Source organism: Gossypium arboreum, chromosome 8, assembly GCF_025698485.1.
Source record: "Gossypium arboreum isolate Shixiya-1 chromosome 8, ASM2569848v2, whole genome shotgun sequence".
Lineage (NCBI taxonomy): Eukaryota > Viridiplantae > Streptophyta > Magnoliopsida > Malvales > Malvaceae > Gossypium > Gossypium arboreum.
In genome coordinates, this window is record NC_069077.1 from 105,059,659 (window position 1) to 105,078,781 (window position 19,123).

Below are 19,123 nucleotides of genomic sequence, written 5' to 3' on the forward strand. Positions count from 1 at the left end.
GGTCCCAAAACCATTGTTCCGATTTTAGTGAAACGGGCTATTACATATGATGCATGAAAGGTATGGCTCAAATGGTAAGTTATGTTGAAGTGTTAATGATCATATTTTAGGTATGATTTGGTAAAAGTTGAGTTACGTTTGATAATAGAAATGTGATCAACATATGCATGTTTTGGTAAGTTTGCATGTTTGCAATTGAGGTGCCTTGTATGGCATATTAGTTGAATGGTTTTGAACTTTTGAATTGGTCATTTCATGTTGGTTTTGGTCATGTTTAGATGTTTAGGATTTTTAAAGGACTTTAGATGGTTGCTCGAATTGGTGATGGAAATGGATTGTTTTTAGGCAAATTCAGGTCCACGCAGTTTGAGACAGGGGCGTGTGACACACGGCCATGCGACAAGGTCGTGTGTCTCCTTTAGGTTTTAATGCTTGCAAGTTAGGCTGTTACACAGCCTAACACATGGCCTAGAACACGGGCATGTGGCTTGGCTGTGTGACCCAACTCAAAGAGTTACACGGGTGAAGACATGAGCTGGGACACGATCGTGTGTCCCTATTTCGATTGTTACACATCCTGAGACATGGGTGTGTGTCTCAGCCATGTGACCCTTGTAGTCCACTTTTTCTTGTACTTTTTGATTGTTTCCAATTTGGTCCCGAATTGTTTCTAATGTATTTCTAGGGCTTCGAGGGCTCGATCAAGGGATGTTATGTATGTAATTGAATGTAATTAGATTATGTATGCAATGAGGTATAAAATGAATGTTTTATTGTTTCGTTTGTTCTGTAAGGCTCCGTAACCCTATTCCGGTGATGAATACGAGTTAGGGGTGTTATAATTCACCTTGTAAATAAGTAACAGTTTTTCACTATTTTCATTAAGAAGTTAATTATATTGGCTTGAGAATACTCTCATAGCTAACTTCTTCACTTCTTTTTATTAAAAAATAATTTTAATTCCACATTGGCTAAAGAACACTATTATGCTTACACTTACCTTATAAATAAGTGTCAATTTTTTTCACTATTTTCATTAAAAAGTTAATTTTAATTCCACATTGACTAAACAATGCTCTTATAACTCACTTCTTCGCAACTTTTATTAAAAAGTTAAATTTAATCCCACATTGACTAGAAAATACTTTCATAGTTCACTTCTTCAATATTTTTACTAAAAATTAATTTTAGTCCCTTAAAAAGTTAATTTTTATCCCATATTGGCTAGAAAACACTCTCATGCTCACACTTACCATATAAATAAGTGTAAATTGCTTCGCTATTTTCATTAAAAAAAAGTTAATTTTAACGCTATATTTTAAATTGCTTATCTATTTTCATTAAAAAAAAGTTAATTTTAACGCCATATTGACTAGAGAATTCTTTCATATCTCACATTTACCTTATAAATAAGCAACAAATTCTTCACTATTTTCATTAAAAGTTAATTTTAATCCCACATTAACTAAAGAATACTCTTATGGCTCACTTCTTCACTATTTATAAATATGAATCGTGGTGATTATAATACAATACTAACACTAAGATTTTTAAAGGTACTTTTAATTTTCAAATAAATGGTGGAAATTCCAATACAATGCATTTAAAGTCAACAAATAATTATGTGTAAAATTATATATAATATAAATTAATTAAATGCATCATTTAATTTATTTAAATACAATAAACTCGTATATCTATATAAAAGTTTTAAATTACACTATTATTAATTAAAGGCGCATTGATTGTTTTATAATTATAACTAATATTACCATCCGCATATATTATGTTATTTAAATTTACTTATTAAATAACTTATTATTAGATCTAAATTTTGATAAATTAAACTCAAATTTTGACAAGTTTTCATAGTTTTAGGATTATAACTGATTTACATACTATATCAACTTATGCATCACATGGTTAAAAAATTAGTATATATATTATACATAAATCATAACTAGCCTTTTATTGAAAGTTAAACCAAACTTATGTATATTTATTTATATTTTCATATCATCAAAAGAAAAAAAAGCATTTATCACTTTGCACTAAATTGGCTTATCAATTTACTCCTTTATTAGTTTACAATTTCAAATCTTGTCACCAAAAAAGAAAAAAAAACCTTAAACAAATCTATGCCTACAAGTAATAAAGTATTAGAAGTCAAGAAGCAACATTAAAATAAGGAAACTTATTGGATGGTGAGCTGATTTTTATGAACTCTTAATTGAAAGTTATTTATAATAATTAATCCAATCAAATAATATTTTTTCTCTTGCACTCGATATTTTAATTCTTCCATTTTTTTAAAATTTTTAGCTTTGTAAAAGTTTTAGTGATTTTAGCCTTAGAACTGAAATTCTCTCATATATTTGTCTAGAATCAAGATTGAAGAATCTCTTTAAATTTTTATGATGGTCATTGACAATCAAACTTCTAACCTATTTATATTATTCTAACTTTAAAAGCTATATTACTCATTTGCATTTGACCTAATTTGGTTCATTCGTTTGTTTGAAATTTTTTTATATATAATCAGTATGGTTGTTTTAATTAGCCTCTTAATAGATATTGAGAGAGGTCTTATAAAAAAAGTGTATATAATCAATACTAGTTTTTTAATAGATATTGATATAATTATATAAAAGATTTATTCATTTTCAAATGTGTATATTGCTTATAGAATAATGTTATCTATTCCAAATTCTTTTGCAGTAACTGAGGAAAATTTTTCAAAATTAAAATTGATAAAATCATACTTAATATCAACAATGTCTTAATAGAGATTAAACAATTCATCTATTTTATCAGTTGATAAACAAATGTTACAAAAATTGATTATAATAATTTAATAGATAATTTCACATCCCTAAAAGTTAAAAAATAAAATTTAAATAAAATTTTTAATTTTTAATAATTAATTAATTAAAAAGTCACATTTTATAATTTCTGACATCAAAATGTGAAAATGTTTCTTTGAAGGACGATTGATACACCTGGAGTAGGAATATGTGGATGATGTTGATTTGCTTGAAACAGATGTGACTATTGATGTTGTAAATGTGAAACTCCCCTATCAATTTGTGGTCCGAAATAGTGCCGCTAAGACCACCACTAATATCAAATTACTGTTGTTCACAATAATACATAATTCATTTTTCGTAAATTTAAAATTAATCCTCCTGTTATATTATATAATACTATATCATTATATATAATATATAATATATAATTATATTAATAGTTTATATTTATATTAATAATTAAATATTATAATATCATGTAATATTATATTTTTATTATAATTTATGATAAAATAATAATTATATATATGTACTAATAGTTTTAGTAATAATTATATACTATGTAGAGAGTTTATTATTGATGTTTATTATGATTGTTAAGTTATAAATTTAAATTTTTCGGCTAAGTTGAATTTATCTCAAGTTCAAGTTAGATCAGATTCGAACTTTTTCAAATTTAAGTTTTTTTAGACTTGGATTTTCTTAATATTAAACTTTCTCATAATCGAATTTTTTCGACTACAAACTTCTCAAGTTTAAATTTATTACAAATTCAAACTTTTTCAAACTCAAATAGTTATGAATTCAGATTAGTATTCAAAATCTTTCAAGCTCGAATCTATTTCGTCAATTTTAATTTTTCCAAGATGGGATAATGTTAAATACAATCGTCAAAAACTAATAACTAAACCTTCATTTAGTGCTAGACAGGTGTGGTTGTTTATGTTGGAATAAGCATAGCCACGGCTTGTTCACATCATGCTTCCTTACAATTTTCTAAAAGAAAAAGTCAACGATTTCTATTTTGTTAAACTAAATGAGAAGTTTTTTCTTTTTCTTTCTTTTTGGCTCCCGACAACAAACCACCTCCCTTCCCCTCCACCGTAGCTACTGCCAAATTCATCAACATAAAATCTTTAAATTAGTATAAACTTAGAGAAAGAAATAACAGTAAATAAGTTAGTATACTTTTCACAATAATCAAATCTGAAAGTGTGATTTGTGTCTCAATTATTTGTATTGGAAAATATGCACATCACATATATAATAAGAGTAATTACATATTATTATTTATTATCATGATAGGTTAACCTAGATTAAAAGTGATCTAATTTAGTTAAAATTTTATTGGACTTTAATTTTTAAATAAAGTATGGGTCAAATATGTGTAGATACTCTAGTAATTGAGTTATAATTAAATTCTAATTAATGATGGGCTAATTAGGAATTAGAACTAATATGTCAAGGTTATAAATATTAGGGTTATGTCCCCAAATTACACAACAAGATATCTTTTCTAATATCCCTTTGGAAAGAGAAAATAAATATTCTTTGAATTTCTTGTGTGCTAATTTGGAAAATCAAATCCCTAAGATCCGGTAAAACTTCAAGGAATTCATGGATTCAGGTACACTTCCGCATCTAGTTTTGTTCTTAATTTATTCTTGATGATTTGACATGATAGATCCTAATTTATTAAGTTTTATTTCAAATTTATTTTACAAATCTAACAAGTGACATCCGAGCTTTATCATGTTGAATCATTGAGAATGAATTGGTTCTTTATTATTTTTGGATTGATTCGTTTTTTTTTAATTTTAAGGATTTGATATTTTAATTATATATTATGTTGAATCTTTGAGATTCTGGTAAATTTTGGGTTTTGATTCTTTAAATAAAATTTTAGAGTTTTATAAATATATATAATCTAGTTTAATATTTGCATATGCTATTCAAATATGAAGGCTTATTTATTTATTTATTTATTTATAATCAATTGATAAAATTTGATTTGTGAGATTTCTTTCTCTTCTTTTCACACAATTATTTTATAAATTTTGGTTAATGTCATTATTATATTAAAGACTTACAACTTTTGCAATTGAAGAATTCCAATTGAGTTGTATAATTGGTTTTAAAATTTAATTCACTTGTTAATCGAATAAATGAATGTTGGTAAGATGTTTTTTTTCAGCACTATTTGTTTTAAATTTTCTGTTTGTGGTTGAATATATATGGAATTATCATCTTTTGTCTTTATTCATGACGAATTATATTCACCATTGAATTCAATTCATATATACGAATGATTACTTTTGGTTTCGTTATAATTATTTTATACAAGTTTTAGTCCTTATGGAACCCAACTAAAATTAAAATAATTTGGGATTCTATTTATATTTAGTGGTTATGGATTTTTTTAAGTATTTGTGCGTATAAAGAACTTTTATGATAATGTCTTTAGTCATGAATATAAATTTGAGTTTACATAAAATATGTAAGGCAAGCCAATATTATTTTTATATTATTATAATTGTGTGTATATATTATGTGTATATATATGCATATCAATGATTTTGAGGATTAATGCATGATTATAGTTTGTGCGAATAGATGTTTATAACCATTATTCAATAAGATATCTTTTATAGTTTAATTGGTGAAATTAAGTTTTGATGGATATCGTTGAAGTTGTTAAATTTTTTTTTGCTATGGTTATATATTCAATTTTATTGGTGTTTTGGTGCAAATTCATGCCAACTATATACATATTTAAATATTTTGGTTTTAAGTTTAATTCTATAATATTAGGCTTTGGCATCTTATGGTTTCAAATATTTGGTTAAATTATGATGATATGGTTTATTGTATGAATTGTGGCATATGCCAACTATTATGATTTTGGTTTTTTTTTAGATTTATTAGCTTGAAAATATTTTTCAAGTATTCATGTCTATTTAATCATAAATACAACTTTAGATTTACATGATAAATTTAGAGTAAGTTTTTCTATTTGATTATGAATACATGTATATGCGTGAATTCTTTTGGTATTTTTATCTATGCCAAAATTATGAACACATGTGCTTGTTAATTATTTGGCTTTGAACCACTACATTATGTAACACCCCTAACCCGTATCCGTCGCCAAATTAGGGTTATGAGGCATTACTGATCAAACGCAACTCAAAACAAACAATTAAACAATTTATACTTTATAAATCAATCACATAAATACTCTCATCTTATTTAAAATTTCAAATTATTAATCTGAAATACACATCATATACCGAGCATATATCAACCAACTCACTTATTACCTAAGTATCAAAACAATTTTATAGCTAATGCTTATTTACACTTTAACAACAAATTGTGCATGCTCCATAATTACCAACAATCAACTCATATAGTTATTTAATAACCATGGTATTCGAAATTATAACTATGAATCAAACAAGTTACCTTATTTAATTAATCAGTATCATTACACTCAAATAATTCATGTCATATCTGTACAAATTAATAACCCAAATTCATAAGCAAAACCAACATTACCAAAGGTTATATATAAAACCCATTTCATTTCCTTATCTATACGGCTAACACAATTCATTTGTACATTTTCGTAAGCTTACAAATAACTAACAAATTTATATAGCCATACACATATACATATCAACCATAATTTAAGCGCATATATATACATGTAAAAACATATAAGAGCTCAACTAACATATCATGATCAAATGCCAAAGCACACATATCCTTTAGTCATTAATCCAATCTCCTTATATAAATCTAAGTCCCAATTTGCCTGACTTGCCATAACAACAAATCAAGTATCATACATATCATTAATATAGTCCATAAGTGAACACCGAATTTACCCACGCATATATCTTGATTTTTATCTAGCTAATACATGATATATCTTAGCTTAATTAACAACCATTATATACCATATGATTGAAACACATAACAAACTTCACAAACATCATATATCTTGGATACACTCTCAATATAAGCTCAAACTAAGACCAAATATATATCATAACCAATTCATTCTTACCACATCCAAAATTATCAACCAACCTCAATACACAAACACATATCACAAATTCTAATCATCCATGACACATAGCATAATAACCAAAATGGATTTAAACCATAATTAAACCAAAACCAGACTCAAGCATAGAAGTTAAGCCATTTTCGCATGGCTCAAATTATACATAGACCAAAATACAATATTTCAAAAGTATAATCCAGCCTATACATGCCATAGGTTCGAAAATTCAGCTTGTAAAATACCGAAGATAGTCGATAGTGTGATAAACTTTGTTGACGATCCCCGAGCTCGTAACTTGATTCCTAAAGTCTAAAAAACAAAAAAAAACATACACACAGAGTAAGCTTTTATAGCTTAGTAAGTCACAAGCAAATAAACTATTCAATAACATGAACAATTCATTTAAAGTAATTCTAATTATACTAACATAATCATATTAAACCAAAATCTTAAGATTTCACATATAATATATATACTTTTGCATATAAAATTTACTTATGGCCAAATACACATATATAAAGGTTGGCAAAATATCTTTCAATTCCAAAGCTAAATATCATTATATGAACACATATACATATACTTTTGAATCAAAATAGGATATCATATGCATATACATAGTACTGGCTTAATATACTTCACAAGGCACACATGTTCACATTAGTAACTTACTTACCTTATTTCAAGTAGGTAATAAACCAATTCATACCTAAACATTTTAGCTTATTTTGCACAATCGGTCACAACCTATCATTGCCTGATAAACCATTCGAAATTGGATAGGACACTCGGATAATGTAACACCCCAACAACCCGTATCCGTCACCGAAGTGGGTTATGAAGAGTTATTAATCAAAAACTCAACATTTGTACATTCACATTTACATAAGTTCATTAGAAATTATATGCATAGCCAAACACAATCAAAGATCGAAATTCAAACTTATACCGACATTCAAAAGTTTCCATATTCTCATGGCTTATATACAAAGACATCTCAAAATATCATTCACTTAAGTCTATTGTATACATGCCATACTAGCTCCAAAATATAGTAGTACCAAAATGATAGATAGTGTGGCGAGTTGCTGACGATCCCCTCCTGAGCAGGTGACTGGAGTCAACAATCTATAAAACAGAGAAACGTAACAAACAGAGTAAGCTTTCATAGGCTTAGTAAGTTTTAAGCAATGCAAGCAATTAAACTCAATTATACTTCAATCATTCAATTTCTCAAGAGGCCATTTTCTAGGTATATTGTCATTTGGCCGAATATACACAAGAGCATAATGCACAATTAGCATTCTTATTTCTCTTAAACTAAATGCATATATCATAAATAAATCAAATGCTTTCACATCTTGACCGAATGTATCATGATCGTAGATATAATTATAACATTTATTCACATAAGTATCACATTATACACTTATGATTCAATTCCAATCAAACTCACATATAAATACATAATACGTACCTGGCCAACTTAATGTATTGAATGTATTCATTTGTCGTTCTAACACGAGGTATCTTAGTCTTAGACTTTTATCAAATCACTGGCATTTAGCCTGCTAGGTTTTAAACCCGAGTTCATTCACTGGCATTTCGCCTGCTAGGCTTAAAGCCCAATATCATTTCACCGGCATTATAGCCTGCTAGGCTCGAAGGCCCGAATAGTATTTCACCGGTATTGTAGCCTGCTAGGCTCAAAGGCCCGAATAGTATCTCACCGGCATCATAGCCTGCTAGGCTCAAAATTACTGTACGATATTCAAATCAACAAGTTTCATATAACACAATCACACCAATTTAGGCACAAACATAATTCGAATATATCATCCTACATTTATTCACATTTATTTCATTTCATCATTTACACTTATCATTAGGTAGTTTACACATAACATCTCACTCATATTCATCTATCACTTATTATTTGATCATAAAAATATCTCACATTTTAATTCCATATTATAATTGCCATTCGACCATATACATATATTACAAGTAATACTTAATTCTCACAATATGTAATGTCATTATCGAATATTATTTATGTTTATCTACTTAAAACTTACCTCGAATATTTTCGAACAGTCTCGGATCGGCTATTCAACTACTTTCTCTTTTCCCCTGTCCAACCTTGGTTCTCTATGCTCTTGAGCTAATTCAAACAAAAATTTAACTTATTAAAGTCCCACAATGCTAGCTTATGGCCGAAAATAACAAGAAATTTAATAGGTCATATAGCTACATTTAGCTCAAATACAAAATGGTCATACACATTTTTAATCACATTAAGCAATTTAATACAATTTATTTAACATTTCCTTATATACACCTTTATGACCGAATACACCTATCAATTAAGTAACTTACTTAACACATAAACCACATAGCCAAAGTACATATAACCCTAGTGACCGAATATGTATATCATCAAAGTTCCTATGATTTAACCCTTAAACTTCATAGCCGAATATTCATTGTATATCTAGCTCACATACACAAACACAAAACTCATATGGCTTATTATATTTTCATATATATATCTCACCCATATAGCTGAATATATAACTCATCAAATAGATATTTATTCACGTTCCCTTAACACATATTGATCAATTAGTCCTTGCATTAGCCTTTGACACATTCGGTCATTAAAGCAATAACCTATTTAACATTCAAGCATTTTATACTAAAATTCCTCCCAAGGTCGAATTCATATACAACCTTTAATACTCATACAAAGTTTATATTTTAAATAATTTATACACACCATTAACCTAATATCAATTAACTAAGCACTTTAACAAATTTTCTTTAACTACACACACATTCGGCAATGACAATGACAATTTAACAAACCTTAAATCCAACTTATAATTGTGCATATCTCATTCAAAGCATCCACTCCAATTTATCATCCAATCATCCATAGCCGAATACACATTTTTCTTTCATTCATTCTTAACAAAAATTTTATCAAGCTTAAATCCCCATTCCATCATTTTAAAACGCAAACATTACTCAAATGTTATCTAAGTTCACATTCGGCAACTACACATACACACAAGCCGATTTTCCTATCATGTAGACCACCTATATGAACATTAAACTAGCTCAAACTTCACCCATCCACAATTACTCATTAAAACATAAAGACAACAACCATTCCCTTCAAATTCTTCCATAGCCGATTACTCATATCACCACACAAAATTCAAAATTTTGACATGGGTTAAGTAAGGGACTTAGTAATTAGCTTAAAATATGCTAAAATCTCAAAAACTAACATGAATTTCTTACCTTAATTCCAGCTTAAAGGTGACCGAATGGCTATCTCCCTTTTCTTCTTTAAGATTCGGCTAAGCTAAGGAAGAAGATGAACCAAAACATTTTGTTTTTCTTTTTATCATATTTTCTTATTTTAATTAATTTTTATTTCATAATTTAAGCCATTAACTATTATAATATTAATATATAATGCATATATGGCTATTCAACCATCATCATGGCCGGCCACTTACTTAAAAATAGGGAATTTGACATGCAAATCCCCATATTTTAAGCCATGCAATATTTGACCACTACACTTCAACCTATCACAATTTCAATATTTATCACATAAGTCCTTTCTAATTAATTTCAAATCTAAATGACAAAATCAAAGCATGAAATTTTCACACATACACTTTCACTTATAATAGGCATAAAATATAACATTTAATTATTTTTGTGACTCGGTTTCGTGGTCCCGAAACCACTTCCCGACTAGGGTCAAATTAGGGCTGTCACAGATAATCACATATATCATACAATGCCAACGTTCCAGACGTGGTCTTACATGTAATCACATATTGATGCCACTGTCGTACAAAACGTGGTCTTACATGTCATCACATATCGATGCTACTATCGTATAAAACGTGGTCTTACTCGCACACATATATCGATTCCAAGGTCTTACTTGCACATCACATACTGGAATCCTATGTCATGACATATGTATCTTGGTTATTCCTAAGGTTCATACGGGGCTTTCGAACGTCGTAACTCGGTCGAAACAAATTCATAAATATTTTTACCAAGTTTATTCACATTCGGCTAATACATATATATATTTACATATTTCAATTCAACATATATAATTCACATTTAATTAAAATTAAGTACGTCTATTTGCTTATAAACTTACCTCGGACGATGAAAAATGAAATGGGACGGCTAGTCGACAATTTTGGTTTTCCCCCGATCCAAATCTGATTTTCATTTTTCTTGATCTAAATTGATATAAATTAAACTTATTTAATCAAATATTCAATCAAATTCATCCAAAAACACATAAATTGGAAAAATACCATTTTACCCCTGACATTTTATACTTTTTACAATTTAGTCCAAATTGCACAAAACACAAAACATGTAAAATCTCAACATACCCATGTTAAGCCGAATGTTCCTAGTGTTCATACAAGTCCATATATTTCATTTTTTTCCATATTTAGTCCCTCAAATTATTATTTTTTCAATTTAGTCCTAATTACTCAAAATCATCAAAAACTCCAATACAAAACATGTTAATCCAAAACATATCTTTTATATTTCATCATCAAACAACAAAAATCACAAGCTTTCAACAATGGCATAACTCAAAATATTCATCAATACCAAAAATTCTAGCATGGGTTTTGTAGATAACTTAGCAACGATCTCAAAAACGTAAAAATTATCAAAAACTGATGTAGTTACATACCTTGATTGAACTTCCAAAGTGCCAGTTATCCTAGCTTCTTTTTCTTTTATTTTTTTATGTATTTTGGTCATTAAATAAGAATATTAACATTGATTTTAATTATATGTTTTATTATATACATATTATTACATAATTTACATATTTAACCTTTGACATATAATGATAAAATCATGTTCATTAATGTTACTACCGTCCTTAGCTTATAAAGATAGTTTATTTACAACATAAATACATCATGAAATAAAAACGTCATCAATTCGGCCCTTTTTAAAAATGCCAAAATTAAAGAACGAAAATTTCACACAAATAAATTCACAAATAATAAAAACATAAAATATTTTTAAAATATTTTTCTAACTCAGATTCGTGGTCCCAAAACCACCGTTCCGATTAGGGTCTAAATCGGGCTGTTACAACTCTTCCCCCTTAGGGATTTTCGTCCCCGAAAATTTTACCGGTGAATAGGTTCGGATAACACTCTCTCATTGCATCCTCTAGCTCCTAAGTTGCTTCTTCAACTCTCTGTTTATGCCACAGTACCTTAACTAAAAGAATTTTCTTATTTCTCAATTCTTTAACCTCGCGAGCCAGAATGCAAATCGGTTCTTCCTCATATGTCATATCAGACTTAATCTCAATCTCTAACGGACTAATCACATGTGAGGGATCCGATCGATATCTACGAAGCATCAAAACATGGAATACATTGTGGATATTTTCTAGCTCAGGTGGCAATAGCAGTCTATAAGCAACCAGCCCGATACACTTTATAATCTCATACGGTCCAATAAATCTCAGACTCAATTTGCCTTTACGACCAAATATGAGTATTTTCTTCCACGGTGAAACTTTCAAAAATACTTTATCTCCGATCTGAAACTCTATATCTTTTCGTTTCAAGTCCACATACGATTTCTGATGATCCGATGCTGTTTTCAAACTTTCACAGATTACTTTCACTTTCTGTTCAGTCACTCTGATTAAATCGACCCCCTGTATCTTATTTTCACTGAGTTCAGTCCAATATAATGGTGTATGACATTTACGACCGTACAAAGCCTCGTAAGGTGTCATTTTGATTCTCGATTGAAAGTTATTATTATACGCAAATTCAATCAGAGGTAAATATCATTCCCATGTACCTTCGAACTCGAGAATGCAACATCTCAACATATCCTCAAGTATCTAAATGATTCATTCGGACTAACCATCTGTTTGCGGATGGAAAGCAGTGCTGAAATGTAATTTCGTACCTAGTGCATCTTGCAATTTCTTCCAAAACCGCAATGTAAACCTTGAGTCTCTATCCGAAATAATAGAAATAAGTACACTGTGTAATCTCACAATTTGAGAAACATATAACTCAGCAAGCTTGTCAAGCGAATAATCTGTACGTACCGGAACAAAGTGAGCCGATTTAGTCAATCTATCCACAATAACCTAGATTGCATCTTTCTTACTCGGTGTCAATAGTAAACCAGACACAAAATCCATTGTGACTCTGTCCCATTTCCATTCAGGTATCATGATCGGCTGAAGCAACCTAGAAGGTACCTGATGCTCGGCTTTTACTTGCTGACAGACTAAAAATTTTGAAACAAAGTTAGAAATATCTTGTTTCATACCATGCCACCAGTAAAGCTGTTTCAGATCATTGTACATCTTCATACTACCCGGGTGAGCAGATAACTGACTGCTGTGAGCTTTGTTTAAAATCATCTGAATCAATTCTGAATTTCTCAGAACACATATTCTATTTTTAAACCTCAAACAACCCTCAGCATCAACTCTGAACTCTGAATCAACATATGAATCACATTGAGCTCGTTTTACTATTAAATCATCATCAACTTTCTGAACATCACAAATTTGTTGAACAAATAACGGTCTTACTTTTAATTCAGCTATTATCGAACCATCATCAGACATAGCCATATGCGTATTCATTGCACGCAAAGCAAACAATGATTTTTAGCTTAGAGCATCAGCAACAACATTTGCCTTTCGCGGGTGATAGTCAATCACAAGCTCGTAGTCTTTTAGCAATTCTAACCATCGGTGTTGTTTCAAATTCAGTTCATTCTGAGTCATCAAGTACTTCAAGCTTTTATGATCAGAATAAACATGACATTTTTCACCGAATAAATAATGGCGCCATATCTTCAATACAAACACAATAGTTGCCAATTCTAGGTCGTGTGTCAGATACTTTTTTCATGTGGCTTTAACTGTCTCAAAGCATAAGCTATAACTTTTCCTTCCTGCATTAAAACACAGCCCATGTAACACCCTGATTTTGGGCCTAGTCGAAACAGTGGTTTCGGGACCACAAATCAGACGATGAAAAATTTATTTTTTATTATATTTTTATGGTCTATGATTTCACGAAATGATTTTGTGAAAATTTCGTTCGAAAATTTTGACATTTGGGCACTTAATTTAGTCGAAAGGACTAAATCGTAAAAAGTGGAAAAGTTGAGTTCTACATACCAAAGGTGTCCAATTATCATGAAATTTTAAATTGAGGGTCCTTAAATGGTAACTAGACCATTGGTTAATTTTTGGAAAAAAATAGACATGAAATGGGTGTAATAAAATATTTTTAAGTTAGAGGTATTTTGGTAAACTAATAATTAAAAGAATTAAAAAGGGAAATAAGCCAAATTAGCTATCATCTTCTTCATTCAACTGTTTCTACCAGCAGCAGCCATGATTAAGGTTTGTTCAAACTCCCAAGCTTGATTAGCAAGGAAAATTGAAATTCGGGCTAAAATCGGCAAAATACCAAGTTGTGGACAAAATGGTAAAAATAGCCATTTTTGTGTGTTAATAATAATGCAATACCATACTTGAATTGTAATTTTCTATTGTTACGGCATAAATTGTATGATTTAATATGTTTAGGAGAAGTTAATGGATGGCGTGTATGATATGGAAAATGAGATGCTTGTTATGTCATGTGAAATTGAATGACAAATTATTGTTACATGAATTGAATGTTAAATTACTAATACATGGGTTGTACCTGATGAGATTTCGATAAGTTTGCACGTAAATAATTTATCGATTCTTTTTATTTTATTATATTTTGTTATCATATGAAATGTGGCTTCCTATAGAATGATTATTTGTTGTAAATTGCAAATTGAAAAAGGACTATGAATAAATTTGTAACATGTTGGAAAGTGAGGAATTTCCCGGTTGAGCCTTCGGAATAGAAACAATACGAATGATCTATTGTGAGGTCACGTGTGTAGTACTAAGTGTAGGCTTCTACGTGTACCGGATAATTGGTCGCATGTGTAGTACTAAGTGCAGGCTACTATGCGTACCAGATAGCCTTGTCTACAAGTGAGAAAATATGTACAGGCAACTGAGTATCAGTAAATATTCCAAAGAGTTCAACGGGAAAATCGATTAAGTAAAAATACATGTGAACATGATTATATGATGAATAAGTGCAGGTATATGTTTATGAAAATTATGAGCAATGTGCTCGATATTTGAGTGAACTTCAATAGGACAAAATGGATTAAGTGAAATTATGTAAGAGTGAATTTTAGTAGTAAAACAATGTTGGATAGTAGCAGTTGCGTGACTTTGAAAATTCACTAAAAATTGTATAAGTTGAATTAAATTTCAAAAAAATTATGGAATTAAATATTAATGAGTCTATTTTCATATAAAAGAAACAAGGGAGCAAAAGTGTTCTATATTATGTGATATTCTAATTTTTGTGAGATAGTGTTAGAATGAATTTGAGATCCCCTATTCTGAATTAGAAAAATCATTAAAAATTGTAAAAAAATAATTATTAGTTATAATTTAAATGAATATTATCCTTAATGAGTATACTTTCAGGAGGAATGATCGGGAACATCATCTGAGTCCCGAAATATGAGATAAATAATTTTTAGTGAAGAGAGGTTAGAATTGTTGGACAGCAAAATAGGGGAAACTTTAATGAATAAAATGTACTAATTGGATAGACCAAAAATTCTCTAAATTTTATGGAAGAAAGGTATATGAGTCTAGTTTCAAGGAAAATTAACGAAACTAAATTTGGAGTTTTTTAGCTCCAGATATGAATGATTTAGTAACTGTAACTTGATAAAACAGCTTAACCTGAACATGTGTAATTGTACAATTATAGTGTTTTATCTTGAAAAGCATGTTAGTAATTGCTTATTAATTTCATATGGACTTACTAAGCGTAAAGCTTACCCATCCTCTCCATTTCATTAGTATTGGTAGGTCGGCTCGAGGTTGGAGATCGTCGGAGGCAAAATCACACTATCAAACTATCATTTTGGGGAGAATTACTTCAAATATTAGAAATATCAAGTGAGTGGCATGTATAAGACGTTGGTTTGTGATATATATTATTATTATGACTTTGACCATACGTATCAGTCTGCATTGAGGTATCGTATATGATCATGAGATGTGGTCCTTATCCATTATGGTTTATAAGTTTAATTAATCATGCCATGTCCTATGTTTTGATGTGATGATATAGTTAGTTTTGTTTGTTATGCATGGTTGGTAATACATTAGGTAAGTTAAATGTAGGCCAGTGGATCATGAATTAAATGGAAAATGAGTAATGTTGCCTTGAATATGGATGCTTAATGGACAAATTGGTAACTACATTATGATGGTATAAAATGAGAATAAGATTTAGCATGTCTAGTTCTAGTTAATGTAAGAATGTATATTATATACAAGATGGTAAACAAATATGTTTAAAGTGAATGACATGTTATTGCATGATTATGGATGTGTAAGTGCTCATTTATGCCACGTTATATGTCTTTAAATATGAGTCTATGCATGTGTTCAAAAAGTTTTGAATTAAATGAAATTTTATTGCCCGGTTTTCGTTTATGTGTATGGTTAAGTCTGGTAATGCCTCGTACCCTGTTCCGGCCTTGGATACGGGTAAAGGGTGTTACATTTGGTGGTACCAGAGCTATGGTTTAGTTGGTTCTCGGACTAACCTAGCATGTGTAAAAGTTTAGTTATACATGCCACGGATCCGTGATAGTGTGATGTCTCCCGACGCGTAAGAGCACCGTCTTATTTAGATAAAGGTACTCTCCAACCGAGCTGCACCGACCATTTCAAGGTGATTGAAGGTATTTGAGTAAGATTATGATTATGATAAGTCTCAGTTTAGAAAAGTATGAATAAAAGTTTATGGTATATATGTGATAACACGTGATATGAAAGTTTATGTTGTGATAAATATCTATATTTGCTTAATGCTCTTATGATGTAGTGCACTTGGCTTACTAGACAAGTTGAATGGGATAATTGGAAAATTGGTGTAAACTAACATGACTGTTATGTTGCCTGAAATGAATGACATGATTTTGAAGATGTTGCTATGATGATGAAAGTTGTATCATATGTATATGTATAAGAAAGTCGAGTCAGAGGCCTTACAACCCCTCCCCCTTATCGAAGTGGTGCTTATAATGGAATTTCATGAGATTTATACTTAATAAGTTCCTGGTTGAAAAACAAAAGAGTTCAATGATAGAATAATTATAAGTATGATTAGAGATTGAGAATGAGTTGATAAGTAAAGTCAGAGCTAGAAAAGTATCAAAGTTGACATAAAGATTATTGGAGCTATGCACCTTGTCAGTTAGAGAATGAATTTACTTTGGTAAATTGAATTACTCAGGTACAAGGTCGAGAAAAGTGTAAATTAAAATTTATTCAGAACTGGTCTTCTTTAGTGAAATGTCTAACATCAAATTTGTCATGGCAAAACTAGTTGTGGGAAATGATATTTGAAATGTGTAATATCTAAGTGTGACAGTTACGACTGAATAGATTTAACAGTTTCTTCTGAGATGTTCTATGTATTTATCCATTCTCAGAAAAATTTCTATGGTTGTAGATCTTTTGAAGAAATTCTTGTTATATGGGAATGTTTTCTAATCTTGATGTCAGATAGAAGCATTGGTAGTCTGATTGGTTTATAATTTGTATTGTTGTATTTCCTCGGGCATTTTATTACATTTCGTCTGATAAGAATTGATGAGAGGATATGTATGATATTATGATACTGTTTCTTCTACTTGATGCACCATTTGATATATATGTATGGGAAGATACATTGTTCTTGTTATATTTGATTCCAGTGGGATTAAATGATGTTTTCTTCTGGACTTCTTTTCTCTGAGGAATTTTCAAGATCTTCTATATTTTCCAATAAGTTTGTTTTTCAATTTTCCGGCATGGTATCGTATCTTGGATTTCTTTATTCGGTTTTCTTGTTATCTTTATTACATAATTTGTCAATTATGACTTATGTTCGAAGTGCGTTCTTCAGCTCGTGATAATCATGACAAGCATGACTATACTTCCGATTTGATCTTGGTAATGTGGTGATTTTAGTATTGGAATTTCTCAAATTTCCGTGTAAGGATTTGACAACGGTAAAGGCATAAGTGATAAAAGCGCGAGTTTTAATCGGTATGGTGGATTACTTCTCTCAAGTAAGTGAATTATAGTTAATGTCTTCAATTGAGATATTTTGGTTACTTGAGCTAATGCAATTGAGATGGTTTTGATTAGCGTAAGGAATGAATAGTAAAGGACTGCATGATGAATTGTTTAGTAACTAGAAGAAAGGATTACTTGAAATGTCATTCAACGGTGTTTAAATCGGCTCGAGTGTTTAATCTGTGTGAATTATTTATTTGAAAGATTTCATATGACAATTATGTCAGGATCATTTTTCCCAAATCTGATAATAGAATTTCGTTTCTTTACGGGTAAAAGGCAAATAGTCTGAACAAGAAGTATATATCTCTTAGAAAATTTTGATATGAGTTAAAGCTACTAAGAATGATAAAGTTTTCATCTTGCGAAAGCTGAAAAGTTTATTACATGTTAGCAAGGTTTGGACAGATGAGAATATTGCTAACCAAAGCGTCTGAACTGGACTAGTCTGCATTGAGTAAAGATTTCCTAATTTTCAGTAATGCACTGTGGCATAAAGGGTGATGTGTTTCAAGAAAATAAGGAAAATGTGATTGTGAGTAGTAAACTAAAAGAGTACAATGAGGATCGACTTCTGATGTTGAATTTCAGATTGGATTTGATTCATGATATTATTATTCCGAGGCTTATACAGAAAGAACTGTACGAAGCTTGCAGAGAAAATTTGCCTATTTATTTAGAGAGTAATGACGTGTACTGTAATTTGATTCAGATGTTATTAGATTGTGATTTATCGATGATGAAAATTTGTATGATTATTTCGGAAGAGTGCAGGTCCCTTTGATTGTTGGATTTCTTGGAATTCTAGTCTCCATAAACCAAATTGAGATCCGAGTTTTATGTCATGATATCATGGGAAACTGAGAAGCCTTTGAAAATTTAAGAACAATTGGGAGTTGAGTCATAAGCTTTCAAATCATATGAGAGATTAAAGAGATGTATTAGAGGCACCGCCTGAGCGAAGGTACT